The sequence below is a fragment of the Cavia porcellus genome, unplaced genomic scaffold (assembly GCF_034190915.1).
Source record: "Cavia porcellus strain 051 isolate PalLab524CR breed Dunkin Hartley unplaced genomic scaffold, mCavPor4.1 scaffold_4, whole genome shotgun sequence".
In the NCBI taxonomy this organism is placed as follows: Eukaryota; Metazoa; Chordata; class Mammalia; order Rodentia; family Caviidae; genus Cavia; species Cavia porcellus.
The window spans coordinates 31,302,349-31,326,378 of NW_026947487.1; positions in this window are offsets into that span (position 1 = coordinate 31,302,349).

Below are 24,030 nucleotides of genomic sequence, written 5' to 3' on the forward strand. Positions count from 1 at the left end.
GAAAGCATTGTAGGGTTTTTAGAACCAACTAACAGAAAATAAACAATAGTTTCTATATTATCTCTTTGCCTATAACAATTTTTGTTTATACTATCACATATAATAAACAATCAGGGTTTTGACAACACATAGAGATGGACTAAACGAAATTTACATAGGAATGTGCTTGAGTCTTTCAAAGGACAAGGTCAGAACATTATTGTTAAATGCAGAATGCCCCAGAGATGTCTGGCATGTGTTCAGGGGACATTAAGAAAATGTATTGATATGGCACATATTACTGTTAGGATATGAGCTCTGATTGAAGAAATGGATCACTGGAGCATTACCAGGAAGTGTGTATCTCCCTTCTTCCTTCTTGCTTCTCTCTCTCTCTCTCTCTCTCTCTCTCTCTCTATCATGAGCACCATGATATGATTAACCTTCCTCTACTGCTCTCTTCTGCTATCTCCTTTCTAATCTGTAGCTGGTGAACCAGGGTATAACCATGAATTAAAATAAACCTTTCTCACTTTAAATTGCAGGTGTCCCAGTAAGTAAGAAATTGGCTATGACATAGTCAACTATGAAATAACACATGATGTATATTTCCTTAAAAGGGTGAGAATTGAGAACTAAAAATTAAGATCAGTAGTCTAGGTGACAGTTGAGATGGGAGAAAGTAAATTCTCAGGTAGAGAAGCAAAATTTTCAAAAATTTCTGGACCTGGAAGGCTCTAAGTATGTTTTGTGCACAGAAAATGAGGTAGTAAAGATTATGATACAACAAAATTTGATGATGAGAAAGCAGACAGTACAATAGCTTGCATTCCCAAAAACTAAAGATTTCAGGAAAGAGAAGGAATTTATGACTTAAAGAAATTATTCTGCAAATTGTGTGAAAAAAGAATTAAACCATTAATAATACATTCAAGGAGTGCTAATAAATTTACATTTTTATTTTTCAGTATTATTAAGAAAACCATGACAGCTTTTTTTGGGGTCTTAAAACAATGAACAGGCAGATATAGTATTACTAGAACTTCATAATTCATTTGCACTTATAGCTTGTAGAGGAAAATACTCATGATTCCCAGATTTCTTGTTTGAGTAACTGAGTTACCAAAATGAAAAAAAAAAAAAAAAAAAAAAAAGACAGATTTTGAGGAAAAAAAACGAGAAATAATATGTCCTGGTATTTTGTAGAATAGTGAGATGAACTAAGAGTTTGTCATATGCTTTATTAATAAATACAAGGAGAAGTTGAAGGCTCCAAAAAATAAGGATATGAAGTGCTATTTACCCTGATTCTAGCAATACATATTATATATTTGAATTGAACTATCACATCATAAGTAAGAATTCTATACAATAGCTATGTGTTAATCAAAATCTTAAGGATTTCAAGGAGATGGAAATATTAACTTTCATGATTTGATCATTACATATACAATCTATAGAATCATTACCTTCTATGACATAAATTTATTCAATTAAATAATTAAAAATAAAATACTGAAAATTAAAATAAATTATATATTTGCTTTTTTTTTAATCAGTACCAGGGATCGAACTCACGACCACCTGCTTGCAAGGCAGGTACTTATGCCACTGAGCTAAATCCCCAGCCCTTATATATTTGCTTTTGAGGACATACTGCATGATACGGTTTTATAAGAAACAGAAGAAACTGGAAGTTATTTTCAAGAGCTACAATCTTTTAAGTTGCACCAAAGAAAAGTGACCTGAAAATGACACCAAAAGTTAACAGGAAAATATGGGGATTAATGTGAAATGTATCAATGAAAGAGTATGTAGATGGGATTATATTTTTCAAGTATATTGATAAAGTACAAATCCCAAGTGAAATGAGAAGCTGCTCTTAAATTTAATGACAAAACCAATAGAGCGCCAAGGATATAACTCAGTGGCACTGCCCCTTCTTGGCAAGCATGAGGTCATGAGTTTGATTTGTGTTACAGAGAGAGAGAGAGAGAGAGAGAGAGAGAGAGAGAGAGAGAGAGAGACAGACAGAGAGAGAGACAGAGAGACAGAGAGACTGAGACAGATAGAGAGAGAAAGAGAAAAAAATGCAAAGAAAGAAAGAAAGAAAGAAAGAAAGAAAGAAAGAAAGAAGTCCCAGTAAGTAGAACCCAAGAAACATCAATGTAGTAGGGAAAAGCCAGACTGAAGTGGACTTGACAATTACCTGAGACTTACAGAAGCAGAGGCTGCAATACAGAATAACTTCTCAAAACATTTTTTTTACTATATAGAGGATAACTTAGCTATTTTTCATATCACTAAAACAAAATATCCAGCACCCAAAGTTAAAGGAAGAAAAGTGTATTTGGCTCACAGTTTGTAGAAGTTTCTACCCATAATTGGCTGGCTCCAGCGTAGGGTGGCATTGCAGACAGGCATCAGAGAGGAGACAGAGTCCATGATGGAGGAGAAAGTAGCAAAACAACAAGAAATGATGACAATTCTTTCTATGTCTTTTACTTTATCTGGGCTACTTAGGCTGGGTAATACTCCCCTAATCCTAGTGACATGCAACCTGGCATCGCACCATGTATCAATCCAAGTATCACACACTCTAGATTCAGCCACCTCTGAAAACGCTTCATCTGTGACCACACCACATGGGGCTTTGGGGGAACACTGAGTCACAAACCATAACAGAAGGGCAAAGTGAAATGAAAGGGTTACTAGAGAGAGATATTAAAAGATATATAAAGATGAGGTCAAGGGCACAGAAAATGTCTATACACCAAAGCATATTGTGTTAACAATTTTTATTTTTACATTGACATGGTTGTCCTTGAAATGGAAGATGGTCAGTTACTAAATTTCAGTAGAAGCAGAGCGATAAAGATAGATTCAGGTACAGAGAACATTTTACATTAGATAGCAAGGGGTAGATACATTTTTGTTTCTTTTTTCTCTATGATAAATTAACAAAAGAAAAAACAGGGGGTCAGTCCTTGAAGAGAGTGGAAACTCCTGAAAGCCAAATACCTGGAACAGAAAAGAGAAAGAATGAGGAACAAGCTAGAGAAATCTGTGAATCCAACTTTCTGAGCAGATAAAGGCTTTATGGGACTATACCTCCATATACCAGTTCTTGTGTTACTGTTGTCCCTCTGTGATCTTTTGGTTTTTGTTTTTGTTTTATCAGTAATACTCAGCTTCTTGGGGGATGGTGTTATCATGTGGCATAGGCTGACACTGCTGAACAAATATTTTTGAATGTATTGACATCATAGCTAAACTGCATTTTCCAGATTTTCTGTATCACATCGAATCAATGTAACTCATACTCAGAAATGAAGTATATGCAAACATGATATGTTATTTTTTTATGTAAAATAGATGAGGAAACATATTACCTGGAAAATTAATGCATATCATCCTAAGGAGGCCTTGAATGACACCAATTCTCTCACATTTTCCAGAGATGTGAGAGTTATAACCTACCTCTGATCTTGTTTTATTAAACAGGAATCTCTCTAACCCAAAACAATGCTTATAGCAGTAGCACACTCTTCTTTATTCTTTTCTTTTTTTAATCGATACCGGAGATGGAACTCACGACAGCATGCTTGCAATGCAGTTGCTTATGCTGCTGAGCTAAATCCCCAGCCCTCTTCATTATTCTAATAATGGTATTAATGATATGGATTCCATAAGAAAATAAAAATGAAATAAATTGTAAAAATTGGGAGAACAACCTGAAAATAGTGATTTGTTAATAAATAGGAGACTGAAGGCTAATTCACAACCATCCCAATGTTTTCATGAACACATGTAAGGAATTGGACTGTCACAGATACATCAGTAGAGCACATCAAAATAAGAAAAGTTCTTATTAGTGATTCCAGGGAAGCATTTATTTAGCTTGATGAAATGACTCTGGCTAACTCAAGGGATGTGTCAGGTTGATAAGTGTGAGGCTCGTATTGAAACTCCTAGCAAATTGACAGTTATGAGGTGACAGACAACAGTGGAGACATGTTGAAGATTTCAAAAAATAAAGTGTTTACCAAAAAGTTAGCACACATTGACTACCACTGCAAGAAAGAACCGGATGGCAGCTGATGTCAGGCCAGGCATTCAAAGATAAATAAATAAATAAAATTTTAAAAAGCAGGACAATTGCAGGAGGTAAGAATATGTTATCAAGGTTTGGATCACTGGAATTAGCCACAGAATTGTGGGGTAGTTAAATGACCCACAAAAGATTCACAGACAGATGCTATATAGACAAACACACATACATAGATATTTTGGATTTGAACTGTGATTTGGTGGGAAAATAAGATAAATAGAAACTTGGGACTAGAAGGATGCTTTGGTATAAGACATAGATTCAGTCATTCATACCATTGCTTATTAATGGTAACTACAGTAGTAGCTATAAGCAATCACTTAAGAGATGTCTAGTCCTAAAACACAAGCAATAGCAGATACTCTTGAACAAAATAAAGTGAGAAATACACTATTGTAACAAGTGTAATATTCTTTCGGAATGTACTACACTTTCTCTTAAATTCCATGTGGTAAAATTTGAGACTCTAAATTCATGGATACAACATAAATTTTTGCCAAAATCAATAAATATTAAATAAAGCTGCCTGACTGATAATGAAAAAAAAATTTCAGGTGGATGCAAGAGGAGATAATATAGAGAAGTAAGAAGATGAGCAAGTAAAAGTCTGGGGGGTTCTCAAACTATGTAGGCAAAACAAAGAAGAAGCCCAAAATAGGTTGGTAACCGGAAAATAAAACTAAGAAACAAAATTGTTTATTATAAAATTTGAATCTATTTGATTAATATGAGCTCTTCTCTGCTTCAAAACCTTAAAAGAATCTTAATAAATATCTTGTATAAGTGTGTATTATGGCGGTGCTTGGAATTTTAAAAGTTCATCACTGTCTGATGTCAATAAAAGCATGTGATCATTAAAAAAATCATGAAGGTAGCATTTTAGATACAGAATTCCCCATAAATTCAAGTCCTTCAGCATTCTCAGTAACACTGGAGAGGAATTTGGATTTTCTGTGGAGTGTGGAACATGCATTCAAATCATTGTTGTACCTTTAGGTCTTTAGGAGCACAGCAGCTCTCATGGGGATGTGCCTTACATAAGCAGTCGCCTGAGTCTGTGACTGCCTGAGTCACAGTCAGTCCTGGGAGTTTAAGCTGCTCATTTAGCTAACTCAACACTCCTGAGTGAACACAACATTCCAGTGCAGGAATTTGGGCTATTCTTTCTTACCACCTTATAGAATGTTTACAGTTATTAATTTCACATTGAAAGAAAAAAAAAAAAAAACTTGAGAAAGCCTAACCAACAATTATAATTATTTGATATCTTTACAATGTTCATTCTTTTTAATTCAAGATGGAATCTCAGTGTTGTATTAATTTGAATTTCTGTCATTACCTGCAATGTTGAACATGCCTTCATATATTTATTGGTCAACTGCGATCCTTCTGCTAGTGTCTATTCGTTTGACTCACATATTATTTACTTGCATTTTTAAATTTCAGGAGTCTAATATTTTGACATGTTTATATACTGTAGGTATTAGTGCACTCTCTGAGAAATACCTGACAAAAATTTATTCTCATTTTGTAGGTTGTCTTTTCACTGTGGTGTTTGTTTCTTTTGCTGTGCAGAAGTTCTTAACTTTAATACTGTGCCAGTTGTTGATTCTTGGTACTATTTATTACACAACTAAGGTTCTGATTAAAAAGTCTTTGTTTTTGCTTATAACTTCAAGAAGTTTGCTCATTTTATCTGCCAAAAAAGGTAACTATTTCTTCTTTGACATTTAGTTCTTTGATCCATTTTGATACAGAATACATGGTGAAATGAGTCTAGATTCAATCTTCTGTATTTGAAGAGCCAGCTTTCCAAGCACCTTTGAGTAAAGAGTTTATCATTTCTCCAGTGCATGTTATTGATCTACAGGTCAAAATACATGCGTGTGATTGGAGTTCTTTCTTCTTCCATCACTCTGTTCCATTTACACTACTGTTTTTATGCGAGTGCCATGTTGTTTTTATAACTCTGCAAATGCAAGCGAGGCTACAGGGGAAAAAGAAAAAAAATTCTGCATATTTGGTGGGAACGTAATCTAACACTGCCATTATGGAAAACTGTATATAGATTTCTCAAAAAAACTAAGACTAGAAATATCACTAGACCCATAGATTTTCTTTCAATATTTTCCCCAAAGAGTTAAATATATCATATTACAATGATATATGCACACCTATGTTAATGGCAGCACAGTTCATAATAGCTAAATCTTGGAAGTGACCTACATGCTATCAATAGAGGGACACATAAATGGGTGAACAATGATAAGTGGAAAATATGTGCAACAGAATACTAAACTGCCATTAAAAAGAATAAACTTGAGTCATGTTCAGAGAAATGGAAGCACTTTGAGACCATAATATTAAGTGAAATAAACTAGAAATGATTTAAATATTGCATGGTTTTCTTATATGAGAAAACAAAGTAATAAAGAGCAAAAAAGAAGTAGATATTTGGAGATTAGAATGCAGATCTTTCTCTAAGGGGAAAGGGATCAAGAGATGTAATGAGAGGAAGAGATGTCAGAGAAGGGATAAGAAGTAATTAAGATATGTTACCTAAATGTGCCAACTCCACACAAAGAATGCAAACATTATGTATTTCAAACAAGTAGCAATGAAGATAGAAAACTATGTCGGTCATTTATATGGCTAATTTTTTATTAGAATAAAAAGAAATTTATTTTTATCATTAAAAGTAAAGAATCATTGACAAACTTGCTGTGTTTAGAAAGCTGGTAACTAATAAAATTTGCATTTGAACAAAGTTCTCACTGTTTTCAAAGTCTACTGGATCAGATACAACATTCCCTATGTATGTAGGATATTTTAGCACTAGTTTCATAGGAATTAGAAGAGACTGCATTGTAATATACGAAAACAATTTTGTGTTCCTTAAGATAAGTTAAAATACAGATGCCGTTACTCTTTCTTGAGCATTTTCTGGGCCCGACACTAGGTTGGATACGTACATGTGCCATCTTTCACAATGCGTATCTTCAATGTCCTGAACCACAATTAATGGACTGTGTTTCTGCTGCACTTGCATCACTGACTGGCTTGCAATGTTCAATTCAAAGATGGTTGTTGGAATGCCAGGTTTCCCCTGTGGGATAATGTGACCCAAGTAGATGGCAGAGGGTTCAGTTATCTTATGTTAGTGTCACTTTGCAGCACAGTATATTTAAAAAATTACTATTTTGAGACAACTGTGTATTAACACACAGAATTATATACAATCTGGTAAAGATTAAAATTAAACTTCAAATAGTTTCATTCTTCCAACACACATTTAATGAGTGAATTCAAGGATCAGGTTTGACAGTAGGGTTAGCCATACAGCAGTGAACAGGACAGAAAAAGATATCTTTCCTCTTGCATCTGTCGTTCCACTGGAGTTTGGCTATCTTCAGTAAACTCATTAAAGAACAGAGATAAGTGAAAACACTATGAGCTTTGCTACAGATCCCTTATTTATCCTGGCATCTTGTGTTAAAACTTGCTATTTCTAACTGTGAAATGAGGAACCTTATGTAAGGAACATGTAAATGGTTCATTACAAAGCAAATGTACACATTTAATAGATAAATGGGAAGGGATATATCTTGCTAGATATCTCTCTGTAAGCTAATGCTGAAAATCATGACAGATATTGTGAAATGTAAGTACTATTGTTAAATATCTTTTTGTCAGAGTTTTAAGTGGCAATTGTTTAAGAAATGTTTGCAACGTCAGTTTACTTCATGTTAAAGCTTTGTGAAACAGGACTTTCACCAGGTTCCCACTGGGCTACTACTCTAGAAGTTGAAAAATACATTTTTCATAATTACAAGAGATATCATGGTAAAGAAATTCTCAAGAAGAATATCACAGCTCCGTTATGCACAGAGCATCCTGTTCTTAGAGAAAAAGCGTGCTGACATGAAAGGATTAAATGGTAATGTGCAACAGCCCAGAGTTTTACTGATAACTACTTCAAATCACAGGATCCCATGAATTCAGTTTCCCCTACAACTCTGTTTCCTCATCTGTTAGTCCAGATCAATTTTGAAACTAGATTGGAAACTGGATTTTGAAACTAGAGAAATATTCTGAAGATCAATGGAAAAATATGCAAAATTTATCCAAATATTGCCCTTCAAATAGTAGATTGCTTGGCACACAGCAGGCGTTCAATAAATATGTGCTGGCTGAATGAAGATTTTATTACTTTTTCATCCAAGGAACAATAAAGTATTTTAATTCATTGTAAACACAGTGAACTAGTATTTGAAGGTAGCAGTGTGACTCATTTATATTTGACAGATAATCAGATTGTACTGCCCAGTTTAATTATATATCTTCGTAGGGAGCTAAATTTATTACAGAAAATGAAGGGCAACTTGCACAGCTGTTAGTCTTCCAGGGTGCACTAATCAAAAAAGAGGAATCTGAACTGAGTGAAATGGAGTACAAAACACGTAGCTAAATTGGAGCACAATGTCATCAGAGAAGCTCTGACCCTTTAAATTACTATTTTAATAGATATTTTGTATGTGGCCAACAAACATGAATAAGTGAAAAGTCTCAGTACCCTTTGTAGAAGTAGAAAAGGATTTGAGCCATATTTGACTAAACCACAAAATCAATTAAAAGAGCATTCATTAAAGTAATGGCATGATAATATTTTCAATCATCATTGCAGTTGTAATATTGATTATATGCATACATGCATAATGGAAATTCAAAAATCAAGCTGCCTAATCAGCAGTTGAATTTTCTTTGTAATTGCTTTCCCCGGTGCTTTCTATTTCTATATCTCTCATGGATTAATGTGACATCTTTTTTTTTTTTTTTATCTAAGTGATATCCTCAGCCTGAATTCTGATCACTTGGAAATTTAATTATTATAAAATAGTCTCAAATCCCCAAATCTCTGTTTCTAGAATTTCAAACACAGCAAGTCATTAAGGAAAACTCACTAGTCTCTTCAGAAAATACTCTTGTGAAATATCAAACAGTAATCAATTTGAAATACAACAAATTTGCAAGACCTTCTGAGATAAGTTATCAGATACTGCTTCCCATACTGACTTTCAGACATCACCTACAGTTTAACAGGTCTTCCAATTTGTATTAAACTGTGTCAATAGACCATTACAGAAGAGCTCCATACTTTTTTCACTAAAGTGATAAGACTGGAAAATGCCTAAATAATTATTTTAATTGTTCTTGATGATAAAAATGCCTAAAACCAGAATTAGGAAATACACTACTCTTAGGAAGCCTAGAGAAATTTTATAAATAAAGAATCAACACTGAATGTAAAAATGAGGTCAACATTGATAAATAGATACGATTTAGTTGGGAAGAGGCTATGTAGGATGCATAGGTAAGCTTATGTGAGAAGTGCAGATGCCTGTTTTTTATTAAGGTAGTTTGAAAAAGGAGGTTGTGGGTGATGAGACAGAAAAATTAGAATGGGACAAAAAGAGTTGTCTGTTTTTAGGAGAGATGCAGAAGGCATTTACATTGAATTTTTTAAAGTGTAAGTTAGTATTGTTTGAAAAGTGATTTGTGGACCAGAACCTACCTCTCTCATTGAAGATGTTGCTGTTCTTCACTGAGATGAAATCAGAAAATGAGTCAGCCTTTCAAAATTATGATTTTTTTCATTCACATGCATTTTCAGTTTTTGTTCACTGATTTGTTAAACAAATGTGCTCTTCCACAGTGGAACTGGAAAGAAGACTCCTCCCAGCCACATCATCACCACTACCACCTCCTTATAGCTAGAAAAAATTTGAATAGGCCTGGTTTGGTGCAGCACAATTATATGATAAATGGGGAAGTGACAGGGCTGAATAAGGCAGACAAATGCCCCTGAATGGCTAAGCTGTCTTCTCAATTATTTATTTGCCACGAGGAGCTAGTGAGAGTTTCGGTACCTCCCACTGCTTCCTTCCCCTGTCATCCTTCACTGCTGCTGCTGGAGATCCTCCCTGGAGGCTGTGTTCACTGACAATGCTGCCTGGGGAAGCTCACACTGAAAGTGACAATCTTAATAGAAACACCCTGCAAATGCTGGCAACAACAGTTATGACAGAATTCCTTATCCAAGTGGATTCCTCAACAATAAACTCCCTTCTTCCCTGACCCTTAGGATGTCAGTTTATCTTGTTCTTCTCCTGGGTCTCGCATACATCCTCACCCTTTTTTGTGCCGAATCTTCTTTCAAAAGATTAGCATTAAATATTCTATCCTCTACAATTTTATCCATCCCTGTAGCTGGCTGGAAATCTGTAGCTGGTCATGGATCTGGTTTAAAAAAAAAAAAAAAAAAAAAAAACAAAAAACTAAGCAATAATGCTCTATGAACATCCTTTGCTTTAAAAAGTGCACGTGAACAAACATCCTTAAAAATTAACTTTAAATTGATTTTATTGCATTTGTCTATCATTTTCCAAATTTAATTAATAAAATACCAAATTGTAGTGAGGGTAATCTCATTTAAAAAGGCAGAATGATTCAGACATGAAAATCTCTGAAGGTAGTCATACTGTTTGCAGTAGATGAGAAGTTATAGGTTGCTGATTTTCCAAAAGAAACAAAACATGATATATATTTATCTTGAAAGGTTCCAGTAGAGGTGCTCTTTTATATCATGAATGATCAAAAGGTTGTTTTGGGTCCTGAGATGGATATTGCTGCAACCATTCTTTTCTTCCCTAGCATTTTCATAACACATCTTAAAAAGTACATGTGAACAAAGATCAGTGAATGTGAACGATAAAGGCACAGACCTTCCCCATTTAACAACTTGCATACTTGCGATCACATTGTAGAATGAATTGGTGTTAGATGAAGTGTTCTAAATAATGTACATTGCAATATTCAAAACAAAGAAATGATTAAAGGAAGCCCCAACTAGATGACTTGGATTTTATCTGCATGATTGTTGCATGCAGTACTGTAATATATAGCAGAATATAAAACTATAGTACTGTCCAGTACAATCAGCAAAAAATTACAGTGCTGTATAAAAAAATTAAGTTGTACAAAAAAGATATTGAGGCTGTATAAACAAGATGTACAGAATGATTGAAAAAGATGGATCATAAATCTGACTTGAACCATAACTCCTAAAAGTTGTTAACCATTTAGATCATTAAACAAGGAAATTCTGTATTAGGAATTCAAGGATACCGCAACCGAAACACTGAGGAGAAGTAGAATTGTCATTCTGTAAAGAAACACTTCCATCAACCCAGAGCAAGACTTAGACACCAGCTGGTCACTTGAGTAAAGTAAACTTGGTAAAATTTTGGCTACATATGAATCCTCCTTGGTAGGATTTAATGGTTCTTGAGGAAGACTGGCCAAAAACAACACCTAGAAATTGTAAATCTAGCTGGTATGTGGGAGCTGGGCACCTTGAACCCCTGGAATGTTTTTGAAAATTTTTGAGTTAGCAGAAAAGTGTTAGTGAAAGAATAGATTCTATGTACACAGCCAATCAGAAAATTGAAAAATATTTAAATAAGTCCTGGAAAAAATGAAGTATTTATGAAAGGATAAAGTCTATATTAGTTAACAATAAATTGCTGAAATATGTACAAATAATTAATAGTTTCTATTCTTTTGATCTTATGTTTAAGTGTTGAAAAAATCCTTAAAATTCAAGTTAGAAAAATAAAACTATAACTTAATTTTGCTTAGAATTCTTTCAGTAAGACTTTATTTGACCTGAAAAGTTGTTGAATATAATTATGCATAACATCTTTTTAACCTAGTTAATAAAACTTTCTCATTTTCAAGAATGTCTCTGAGAAAAGTGGTTTTAAAATACAGCAGAAGCAAATGTAAGCAGAGAGAATTATGTCCTTATACTTTATGCTAGTCACTTAATATTATTTATAAAATTCAGAAAAAATCTTTAAATTGAAGCCAATTGCTTTATTTTGCCCTCACTGGTCAATGGTAAAAGTTCTACAACAGGTTTTGTGTCTTTTTAGAAATAACTCTACTTCACAAAAATTTGTGATAAATAAATTTAAAATAAATAAAAAACATTTTTAAATGTTTTAAAGGCAGTACAATTCTCTGTCCAACATGGAAAGTTAAAATGATGTCTTATTCAAACCATTATATAAGTATTTCTATTATTAAGAATTTTATGTAGTTTATCTGTTCTGTGCATCTTGAGTTATATTTTGGTCAAAGAAAGTCATAGTCTATTAGTAACATATTTAATTCTGACTTCTGAATTTTAATGAAATATAAATTATTCGTATGATCAACATTGCCCATCAGTGTGCATCAAAGTGCTGATTTGTGAGGTCTCACAATAAATGTACTGAGCAGAAATCCACTGGCCTGTTTTCAACTCCAGGTGATTCTACTGATTTATTCGGTTTAAAGCTCATTGCTATAAGTAAATAATCCTTTCATTAAACCTGACAATAATATAATTCCTTCTGGTCATTTTTTTTTCTCAGAGGGATATATTTTTTTCTTGTAAAAATAAATAATAAAACTTATATTTGAAGTCCTATCAAGTTAATGCTTATACTTTGCAACTTCAGGAAACCACTTCACTGTTAGTTAATTTTCTTGTCACTGAGACAAAATTCTTAATGTCCAAAGTTAAAAAAATAAAAATTCATTTGGCTCAGAGTTTTGTAAGCTTTAATTTCGTAGTTGGCTGGCTCCAAGCCAGGCGCCATGACAGAAGAACACAGTAGAGGAGAAAGTTCATGGCAACAGAAGGCAGCAAGTGACCAGGGACAAAAGCAGGTCCTTTCTGTTTCGGATACATACTATCTAAGCTAACCATCCTCCAATCTTAGGGCAAGCATCATTCACACCAGAACTATGCTAAACCAGTCAGGGGATGGACTTAGTAATCACATACCTTTAATCTCAGTATCACAGGCTAGGTCCAGTCACTTCAAAAAAGCGCTACCTATGACTGAATGAGGCTTTGAGCAGACACTGAGACAGAAGCCAGAAGATACACACAGTTAAAAATGGCATATTTTGCTTCCAGTTCATTGAAAATTGATGTTGAAAATCAAAATGTTGGTGTCAGTTAGGATGATGTCTTTTACAATAGTGCAGTATATTTCAGTAGTAATTTTAACTAGGATTATGGTAGTACACACAAATGCTGCAAACTATGATTTTTAATGATGTTAATTTCTAATAATATGTGATAGCAGAAATGACAGATGCCTTCTTAAGCAAAAAAATATACAGATTTTACTGCATTTGAAGATGGGCTTTGCAAAGAAAGTATGGCTCATTCAAAAATGTTCAATTAACAAAGACATGAAGGCTAAATTAACTCATCTATTTTATACAACATACTGACTGTAGTTAATAACACAATTGTACTCTTGAAATTTTCTGAGTAGATTTGAAGTACTTAACTCACAAAAATGTGTTAAATATGTGAAGGAATAGTTTAACAGGATTGCTTTAGCTATTCCATATTGCACATAGCTATCAAGACATCATGCTGTGCAATCTGTATTTTGTCAATTACATAAATAAATGAAAAATAAATAAATGGATCTTTTTAAAAGACATGTGACAACACACATAATTGTGTAGACCTAGGGACTGCCCTTGAACAGGAGTGTGAGAATTCTTCTACACCTGTGTGATGGAGGGAAATATAATCCATTTGTCCGTATCTATTCTCATTACCATAGTAAACATCATTTTGGAGTGGTTGTGTCACGTGTTAAGTGGATTCACGACTTTTGTATTCTTTCCAGTGTCACACTTTGACTTATCACTTCTAGGATAGTTTCACCAAATTATGCCAAATTTTATGCAAAATCTTTAGTTTGATTACAACATAGGCAAACTATAAGATGTTTTAAAATGAATATGAAGCAATTCTAAGATAAAACCTAGCTTAATCTTACCCAAAGGGAGCTTAATTTTATATTTGCTTTCAGGATAGACATTAAGGTGAACTTTTCCAGTTCTGCTGGTTATATGATTACATTGCTAAACCCTTCACCAAAATAAACCCCTGAAGGCTTTTACTTTGGATGATGAATCTTTACAAAAGATGAGCAATTTGAGTTATCTTCCTTTTTTCCTTCTTTTTGTTTTTCTTCTTTAACAAAGTACAAGTAAAAAGAAACCCACAATCAAAATTATGTTCCATATTTGCACTCAACCCAGTGGGACAGCAGTCTGGTCCTCATTACATGGTGATATTGATGCTGTTCTTGATATTGTGTCATTTTGTGATACTTTAATACTTTAGAGATAAATAGATTATTAGAGCTAATAGCCTGGTGTATTATTGCAGCCCTCAAGATGCTGAGATAAGAGGATTGCCATGAGTTTCAGGCCAGCCTGGGCTACAAAGTGAGTTCAAGACCAGCCTGAACTGTATAGTGAAACTCTGTTTTAGGGAAATAAAAATTAAGGAAGAAAGAAAGGAAAAAAAAACTATATTTTCAGATAGGGAAGAATCCATTAAGATGCATATAAAGCCTATACATGGCTCCCCAAAACCACCCTACTAAAGATTTTATACATTGATTACAATCCCATGACCTATGTGACCTCGTATTGTGATACTAGCCACATCTATAGTTTTTTATTTCTTTATATACAGTTGAATATAAAAATCAAGTATCACTTTAGATCTTTGCACTGAACTGTATAACAATGTAACTGACCCCACATATAATAGTGTCTTCTGAGTGGTTATCACGTAGTCATCTTAAGGTTGATGCCACAGTAGTACTTATCCCGATTTCTTCAGTTCTTTACTCTATCTTTATTAACTTTTCAGCAATATTCTTTGTGCAGTAGTGGGAGGTTATGTTTGACTTACTCACCCAATGCACTATACAATCAAAAAATTTAATAAAATTTATCTCTAAAATATAGCTATATTTTACTATAACAATGACCTACTTTAGTTTCTATCCTGAATTTATGAAATTACTTTTTAAGCCCTAGAATTCAGTTCTTTATTCTTTTTATTTTATATAAAATTTCAGTATTACTGTATTGCTCTCATACCCTGAAGTTTATTACACTTCTGTTTTAAAACCCAAATGATATTTTACTAGCAAGGTATGATCTAAACTTTTCTCTCTATTCCTCTTCGCTTTCCCCCTTCTTCCCCCAGCATCGTTTATTCCACTACAGTGGACTGAACACACTGTGTACCGAACCCAAAGCATTTGTACTGATCTACGTCTTCAGCGCTGTCAGCTTTTTTATTTTGAGTCAAGTGCTCTCTAAATAACATAGTTGCCTGGGCTGTAGTGAAACATGCCATCATCTTGCTTTCTAGAGTTCTGGGAGTATAGATGCGTGCCACCACAGCCGGCTAAACTCCAAATTTCTTAACCCAGATACTGATGCACTTACATACCAAGGAACTCCCTTCACCACTCACTTCCTTCTCTCAAACGTGGGTGGGAATCTTATTAATACTAAAAGTTTTTCTGGAGTTTAAATTTTGTTTTTTTTTCTTTAAATTTATATAAATATCTAGTGTATGCAATCATATACTAAAATGTAGTAAATTTATTTTCAATCATATATCATTCTGATGGGATTAATTTTTCCAAAAAATAGAAAAGAGGTTGTATAGTTAGAGTTTTCCATTCCCGCTGCCTTAGTTTCAATCTTTCAAGATTTGGATTTGAAGAAAAGTAGATTTCTAGAATCTGATTTTCTAAGGTGGAAAAGCAGTATTGATAGCATCTGCCATATGAGGTTAATAAGAAGTGCACTTTGAACTAAATAAATGTAATCTATTATGCAAATGGTCTTTTTATAATATATAATATTTTATAAACTGAGAACTTTGGAAATAATTCCCTGTCTCCTTTAATACATATATACACATTCACATTTTACACTTTGTCTTCTACAGCATGCTAGATGCTGGCTTGCTAAAACAATAGACAATTTAAGCACATAAGATTCTATTTTAAAATTCCTATTAAACAACCGTGATATTTCATCTAGATTCAACAGCAGTCAGGATCATTTCACTAATCCTCCCATACTGTTAAATGCAGGTTTTACACATTTTCAGTAAAATGTATTGAAGCTCTGAAAGTAATCTGAAGGTCATATAAATATTAGCAGTAGTGCTGTAATTTGATATTTCTTGTATCTTACACTGCTACTGTGTGCTCATTTTGCCCACCTTTTACAGCTTATCATTGGTGGGTCATGAATTTGGTAAAGGTTTAGACATATCATCTTAGATAATCACAGCTGTGCGTTAGCATTTCTCTTAAATTTAATTCAGATAACTTGAGAGAAAGTCGTGATGAATGCATAGGATCAGAAACCCTGCATGTGTTAGAGGTAAAGGCCTCCATGTGCACACCCACATGGATGGATGTTTGAAGGAGGTTCCAAGATAAAAACAAACTGATAGTTAATATTTAAAATTTGACATCATGAACACGTATACATTAAATTAAAATTGATTCAGTTTTCTGTGTTTGATATACAGTTATACGAGAGAGGGCAAGAAGAAGTGGAAGGAGCAAAGAGTGAGAAGACAATAAAGAGAAAGATAGGAAGACAGAAGAGACTGCGGTGGGGGGACAACCAGGAGACAGAGCATGCCAGGAATGATGCCTCACTCACGTTACCCTGTGCTTGCCCCAAATGCAATCCATCCATCATGGCGGGTTTGCATAGTTGGAAATTTTAATTACATATTTTTAAATAATTATGAACTTGAAATTTGTTGAGAATATCACTGTAAAGCAGATTTAAAACTTATTTCTTAATAATGATATTTCTTTCACAAGTTTAATATTTTTTCAAACTTAATTCTCAATAGTGAAACTAAAAATGATATTTCTTTCAAAAGTTTAATATTTTGGTTGCAAATCTCACACATATTTTACTGTTTTGCTCCTATTTCAGTAAATGTTTATTATTTAACTCTTTTATTGTGCCAAGCAATCTTTAATGACTTACGATTGCTTCTGAATGAGTAATAGAAATAAAAACAGAGATGCTGTAGTTGAAGATCTGGAAAACAAAAGCTGTTGTGTATTCAGGTCCCCTGTTTAGTCCGTGGAAAGCTACAATCATTTTTATTTGGAAGCAGTAAAAATGTGAGTTATCACAAGTCTTAATTTGAAAATAACTTTGCAAAACAAAATGTGCTATTGACAATGTCAAGAAATGTCCTCCCAAACGTTGTTTCACACACCTCGTCAAGTTAAGATTTGATGGGTGAAGCACTAAATTAAAATAACATGCAAGAAACTGTTTCAAAGTGTTATGCATTGCTGAATGTTACAGTGTGGTCACTTTGAATAAATTGTGCAAAACACAAGGTGAAAAGGTTCTGAAACTAGGACTGGGTACACAACATTTTTATTTATGGTCAATTAAATGTATTATTATTATTATTATTGGTTCTGGGGTCAAAGTCACAACCTTGCACTTGCCAGGCAGGTGCTTTGTCACTGAGGTACATCCCTGGCCCTGAACATAATATTAATTAAAAAAAAAAAAAAACAAAACAAAACAAAAAAAAAAACCCTCTTTTTAAAAAAAGGTTTAAATATTTTTTTGTGTGTTTCTCTTACTTGCTAGCAATTACTCTGGTTTTCTTTTTCATAATATAATGTATGTCAATATGTCTATTTATCTATTTTTCTATAGACAAAAATATATGTATCAGTATCCATATATGTCTTCTACTTGAAATCAATTTTAGATAAAATATAATAAAAATAGATAATGTATATGTATGTATTAATGTCTTTTACTCCATGCTTATTGTAAAGTAAGATTTGAAAATTTAAATGGGTCATTCAAATTAATACTTAGAAAATCCTATGAGAAACAAATCATTATACTTTTTTCCATTAAATTATACCTTAAAAAGATTAATTAGATTGCTTCTTTATATCAACAGTGGAAGATGGGAGAAAGAGGCATATTTATGAGATGGCTGTGCGTTACGGTTTCAGGTATTGAAATTTTGCTAGTCAAAACTCCATTTGGTGAAAACCATCAGGGACATACCTGTGGTCTGCAAAATTACTGCATGCTACATGCCAAGGAGCTTCTTATGTCAGAGATGAATAGACAGGGAATATTTTGGTAAGTTTTAGGTTTGTAATGAATGATTCTAAGAAAATAAAGTAAAGAAGGAACCAGTCGGGATGGAGAATAGTTGGATTTGAGTTCAGGACTAGTTGCTGCTGTGAGTGATGCTGGGCAAAAATTGGGTATCACACTGCCCTGGTTTCCAGAGGTTCGCAGAGCAAAGCAAGATTGGGAAAGTCATTGGTAAGAAAGCAGAAGTCTCTCAAAGCGCTAGAGTCATCTTGCCACGTCACATCTTGACACTATCCAGCTGCAGCGAGAGAGCTATTACTTCTAATTAACTTTGCAGTTGGTTTTATCAGTATCTGTGATCTCTGCCTGATTATGATCTTCACTGTCTCACTCCTGAGATCTTTTTAGTGTTCTCATTTTGGCCTGATTTATTACTTTCTTTTTTCATTTTACTGTATTTTATTTACTTATTTCTTTGTTACTACTTTAGGGCTCACAGTTTAGTCATTATTCAAAAGGCAGAGTCTGGATCTCAAGAGTTTAATTGTGAGTTTTTGTCCTGTTTGATTTCAAACTGTGACACTGTAGAAGTTCACGTTACTTCAGGTCCCTTCAGAGCTCACAGGTACAAATAAGTAAGGCAATAATACTTTCTAACATTTTATATATAAATTGTAACCTGACATCTAGCAAATGCTGTCCAGATGCTATTGTTACAATAAGTGTATTTAACTGTAGGCAAAGTACTTAAATATTTCTTAATATATGCATTTCGATTCAAATAACCTTCTTATTAGACAAGGAAATGCAGTATATTTTATTTTGTGTATAATTCTCACAAAACAGATGTAGGAGAAGACACAGATGACAAAGTGATTGACTCTAGCTTCCAATTTGTTTTCTTGTTACCTGCCAGAGCATGTTATAGCTCAACAATGAGGATGGAAAACTTAAGCAAAATACTGACCTAGTGAGAATTCAAGCAAAGGCTAAAAGTTTTCATTGTTTAAATATTTATGAGTTTCCTGTTTATATAGTCAATAGTGTTCTCACTGCATTATTTCTGGGCAAACAAGAAAGCATATTCTTTTCCACATTATTCACCTTTTCTACCATCACATTAGAAACTAAGATTATTTTTTTTACAGATATAAACCACTTTTACCCATGTGTATTTTTCTATAATTTCCTTAACATGTCAAGATGTGATTCTGTTGCAACAATTTGACATAGTCATTTATTTGTCATAATAAATTGTAAGAATTTATCATAATGATTCAAGATTTTTAGGTAGTATGTGTAACAGTAACTGTATATACTACTTTCTAACTTAATCTATAAAATACACAGTAAGTAAAAGGAAATTTCAGTGCTTGGCTATACTCTCATGCACATTCCAAACGGATTTTCATGTAATTTGGGCATTTCTCATAGAAGGCACAAACGCCATAATACCAGTCTAATAATTTTACCTTCCCTTTGTTTATTCTATCATATATTTGTTCTTTCTCAGCTCAGCTCACTTTTCCTCTTTTCAAGAAAATACTGAAATTGACTCATTACATGAAAAAAGTAGTTACTACCTAACACAAAATCACCACATTTTAAAATTTTGACTGTTATTTTAAAGCACAATGGTGGGAGGAAATAACTATTATGTATGGTTGTGAAAATATGTGCAGCTTTTTGAAAACTCAAAAGGAGTTACTCTCATCAATTTGCACTTCTTTTCAGGAATTCTTTTAACCCTTTACTCTTCTCTACGATTATTCCCTACTAAAGGGTGAAATTCTAAAGGACTTAGTGTTGAAAATATGGTAAAAAAGAGTATTAACACTACAAGTGCTTCTTTCTGAACTCTTACCTGAAGAACAGATGACTTATACTTTACCAGAATCCTGTAATTAGCAAAAATAAATGAGCATTTTGTATCAAGCACTTAATTATTCCATTTTCCTGTGCCACGGCATGCTATGCTTATTAATATTAATTACATATATCTGTGACTTTTATTGAAGACGTCTATCCTTTAGAAAAAGACCAGCTTTTGTAATTTTAGTTAGTGACACCATATATTTTTCCTAATCTAGTTGTAAATAAATTAATTGAAAAACAATGGAATTATACTGAATAAGAGATTCCATGCATCCAACTGATCACTGAATATAACAGTTATTTTTGACATGTGCTCCAATTGTTTCTGTTACTTAAAATTTATTTTATGCATCTTCTCCTCCTCAGGCCTTTGGTGTTTTTTATCATTTTACCTAGCTACACTTTATCTGATTAAATATGCATAATGCTCTAAATCATTTTATGAAAAGTAATAGTTTTTAATAATAATCAAAATTATTTAAATGAATGAAGTTGATTAGGTATTTACAATTTTATTTTCAGATTTAATGAAAACAGTTTCAAGAAGTTCAATCACATATCTAGATAGTAAATAAATATGTATTCAAACACAGAGAATATTTGAAGTATAAAACCACTGAAGATTGTGTTATGCATGTGTAGCAACTCTGACAAATGTAATCAGGATGTACTGCAAACATGTAGCAGTTTAAAAATAAGTAATTTAGTTTGTATTCATTAAAAAAAAACTCTAAATGGAAAAGGCTTGGACATGTCTGAACAAACTTTCATGAAAATTTTGGTAGAAGAAAATGTAGCTAGCTATAATCTCAAAAGAATTAAGATTCTATGATCTGATTATTGGTCATTGGCAAATTGAAATTAGCAAGAGCTAAAAGTACAGCATTTTAAGAAACAAACTTTTTCTTTTTCTTTAGGATATCCCCTATATTTTTATGCTTATTTATGCAAAACTGGCATTTTTTCTCAAAATATTTTAGTCATCTTTCATATATCAACTAAGATCAATTTAGTAAGAGTCAACTTCTAATACTTACTTAGCTTGTGAAAGGTATGCTAATTTTACCAGCTAAATTTTTCTGAAAAGCATGACTGACCTTAGAGTGTACTTTAAATCAACTATATTGTATTATCTATTAATTACTGAATTATTTTAAATTAAATGACAAATTCCATAATACTTAGCTGATGTATCACTTTTTCTGTTAAAAAGTCATCCTGTGTAGCAAAACAATCTTAAAGAACAATTATTTATTATTCTAAGTAAATTCTTTTTCTGTTTTAGGGATTAATATGTAATTATATAGCTAGTGGTTCAGCGTCTATAATTACTAGAAGTCTTAACAATAAATTTTTCAGAGTGTCTATTCTTGAATTTTGGATTATAGTGGAAATATTTGAAGGAGAGCAAAGGGTCAGTCAGCAAGTAGTTAACTGTCTGTTTAAACAGTTTCAAGAGCTTATTAGTTATACCAACTTAGATTTTCTTACTAGCAAAACACAAATAACAAACACAGAATCTAGAAATGTTAGAAGCCAAGTGCATTGGCTTGGTAACTTTATCTGAAAAAACAACTGAGCCTAACACTACATAGCCTAATACGGGAAACAAGTAACTGAAGTCCACAGAAATACAAATAAGAAGAAACCAAATCATGCAAATGTAAATGAGTCAAACCAAATCTCCAAGACAACCTCAGACACAATAACAACTATGAATTCCATTAATATACACAAATTGTTATGTGTGGAGGTCACAAGAATAAAAGGCTTTCCATGTATGAAAAATTGTCCAAATACATTCAGACAACCAGGAGCTTCTGGGTCACATTGATCTTGATTCCTGTCAGCATGATAGTTTCGCTCTCTAATCTTAACATGTCTTCAAATGGCTTTTGAGAGTTAAAAGCAGAATTAACAGTACCATGTAAATAAACTTTCTTTCTCTTATGATTTTACCATTATGCCCTAAACTTCTGTTCTATGTTTAATTGATAAAGGCTTATTGTTAGAATGTAGATTTGGCTACGTTAAATGAGTTTATCATATTCATTTTTATTAATTTTATGCACAAAGAAATTTAGTAACAATCTAGTAATAACACTACTAGTAAAACCCTACTGAATGCTTATTCATTTTATTTTTAGAAATTTGACATGGATGATTATTTTTAATTTTTGTTATTTTTATTATTATATGATTGTGGTACATAATGTTTACATGCATCTTAGGGAGTTGGTACATGTACACAACACATTCCAATACTTTTTTTTTTTTTTTTTTTTTTTGTCTTTTTCCTTTTTATCGGTACCGGGGATCGAACTCACGACTGCCTGCTTCCAAGGCAGGTGCTTATGCCGCTGAGCTAAACCTCCAGCCCCTCCAATACATTTTTTTTTAACCCATTCCCCCCTCTTCTCAAATTAATTTTTCTTTTCACATGCCCAAAAGACTTATCTTGCTGCTTGCTGTTATGGATCCTCTATTTATTCTTTATTTCTATTTTGATTTTATCATATGAGTGGCCATGTGATGTTTAAGCTTGTATGTCACATTTCACATTATGGTCTCAAGATGCATCCAGTTTCCTACAAGTGACTCACATATATCCTTTGTATCAGAGTAATACTCTACTGTATGCAAATGGACCTTTCCTAAGATTTAGCTACTGTGACATGTGATGCTGTAAACATAAGTATGCATGTGTCATAGTAGTATGATGTCACTGTTTTAGGAAGATGCCTAGAATGGTGATAGCCAGGTCAAAAGAAATTTCTACTTTCTATTCTTAGAAGAATCTCCATACTGATTTCCTGAGTTTTTATACTATCTTATATTACCATCAACAATGGAGAAGGTTTCCCTTTTTACCCTGAAACCTTGCCAATATTTATTATTACCTCAATTATTGTTGATAATCATTCTTTCTGAAATAATATAGAATATCAATAATATTTTAACTTACATTCCTCTAATGGAAATACTGAATTTTTTTCATATTTTAATTGACGATTTTTATTTCTTCTGAAAAGTGTCTCTCCTTGGTGGATGTAAATGCAAAATATCTTCAACAAAATTATAGTAAATCAAATTCTGTAGTATGTTAAAGAGATTATTCATCATGATCAAGTGATTTAGGTCTCAAAGATACAAGAATGTCTCAACATATAAAAATAAACACTATACAAAATTTCAACAAAATTAAAGATAAAAATACAACTATCTTCACAGATGCAAAAGCATTCAACATTTTGTGATAAAACTATCAAAATTAATCAGAGAGTATATACATATATAACATGGTAAGCCAATACAGTACCCAACAGGAAAAAGCTGAAGGTTTTCTCTTCAGTATCTGCAACAAGACACCAATGTCTTTTGTCACTACTTCATTTTAACCTTGTTCTAGAAATCCTAGCCTGACCACTCAGGCAAGAGAAAGAAATGAGGTATTTCCAAACTAGAAAAGAGAAAGACAAAGTTTCAGTGAAGGTCATATGATATCGTACATAAATAAATCTCTAGACACTCCGTTTAAAAAACAGTTAAATTGGGACTAGGGGTTTAGCTCAGCGGCATAAGTGCCTGCCTTGCAAGTGTGTGTTCGTGAGTTTGATTCCTGATACCGATAAAAAGGAAAAAGACAAACAAAAAAACAGTTAAACTAATATGTGATTTTAACAAAATTGAAAAATAGAAAATTAATGTATAAAATCCATAATCTTGTTATATGACAAGAGCAAATTGTTTGAAAGATAAATAAAAGATGCAATCTCATTTAACTAAAAATATATTCAGCAATAAATTTAATCTAGAGAAGTGAATGATCTAAGTCTACATTAGTAGAGAAAGAGCAATAAAGTTCAGAGAAGAAATAAATGAAAGCTGTGAGAGAGTCATGGAATAAATTGAAGATGATAAAAATGGGACATCTAGTATTTAAATATAGGAACAATCAATTTTATTAAAAAATGGTTATTATCTAAAGTGCTTTTCAA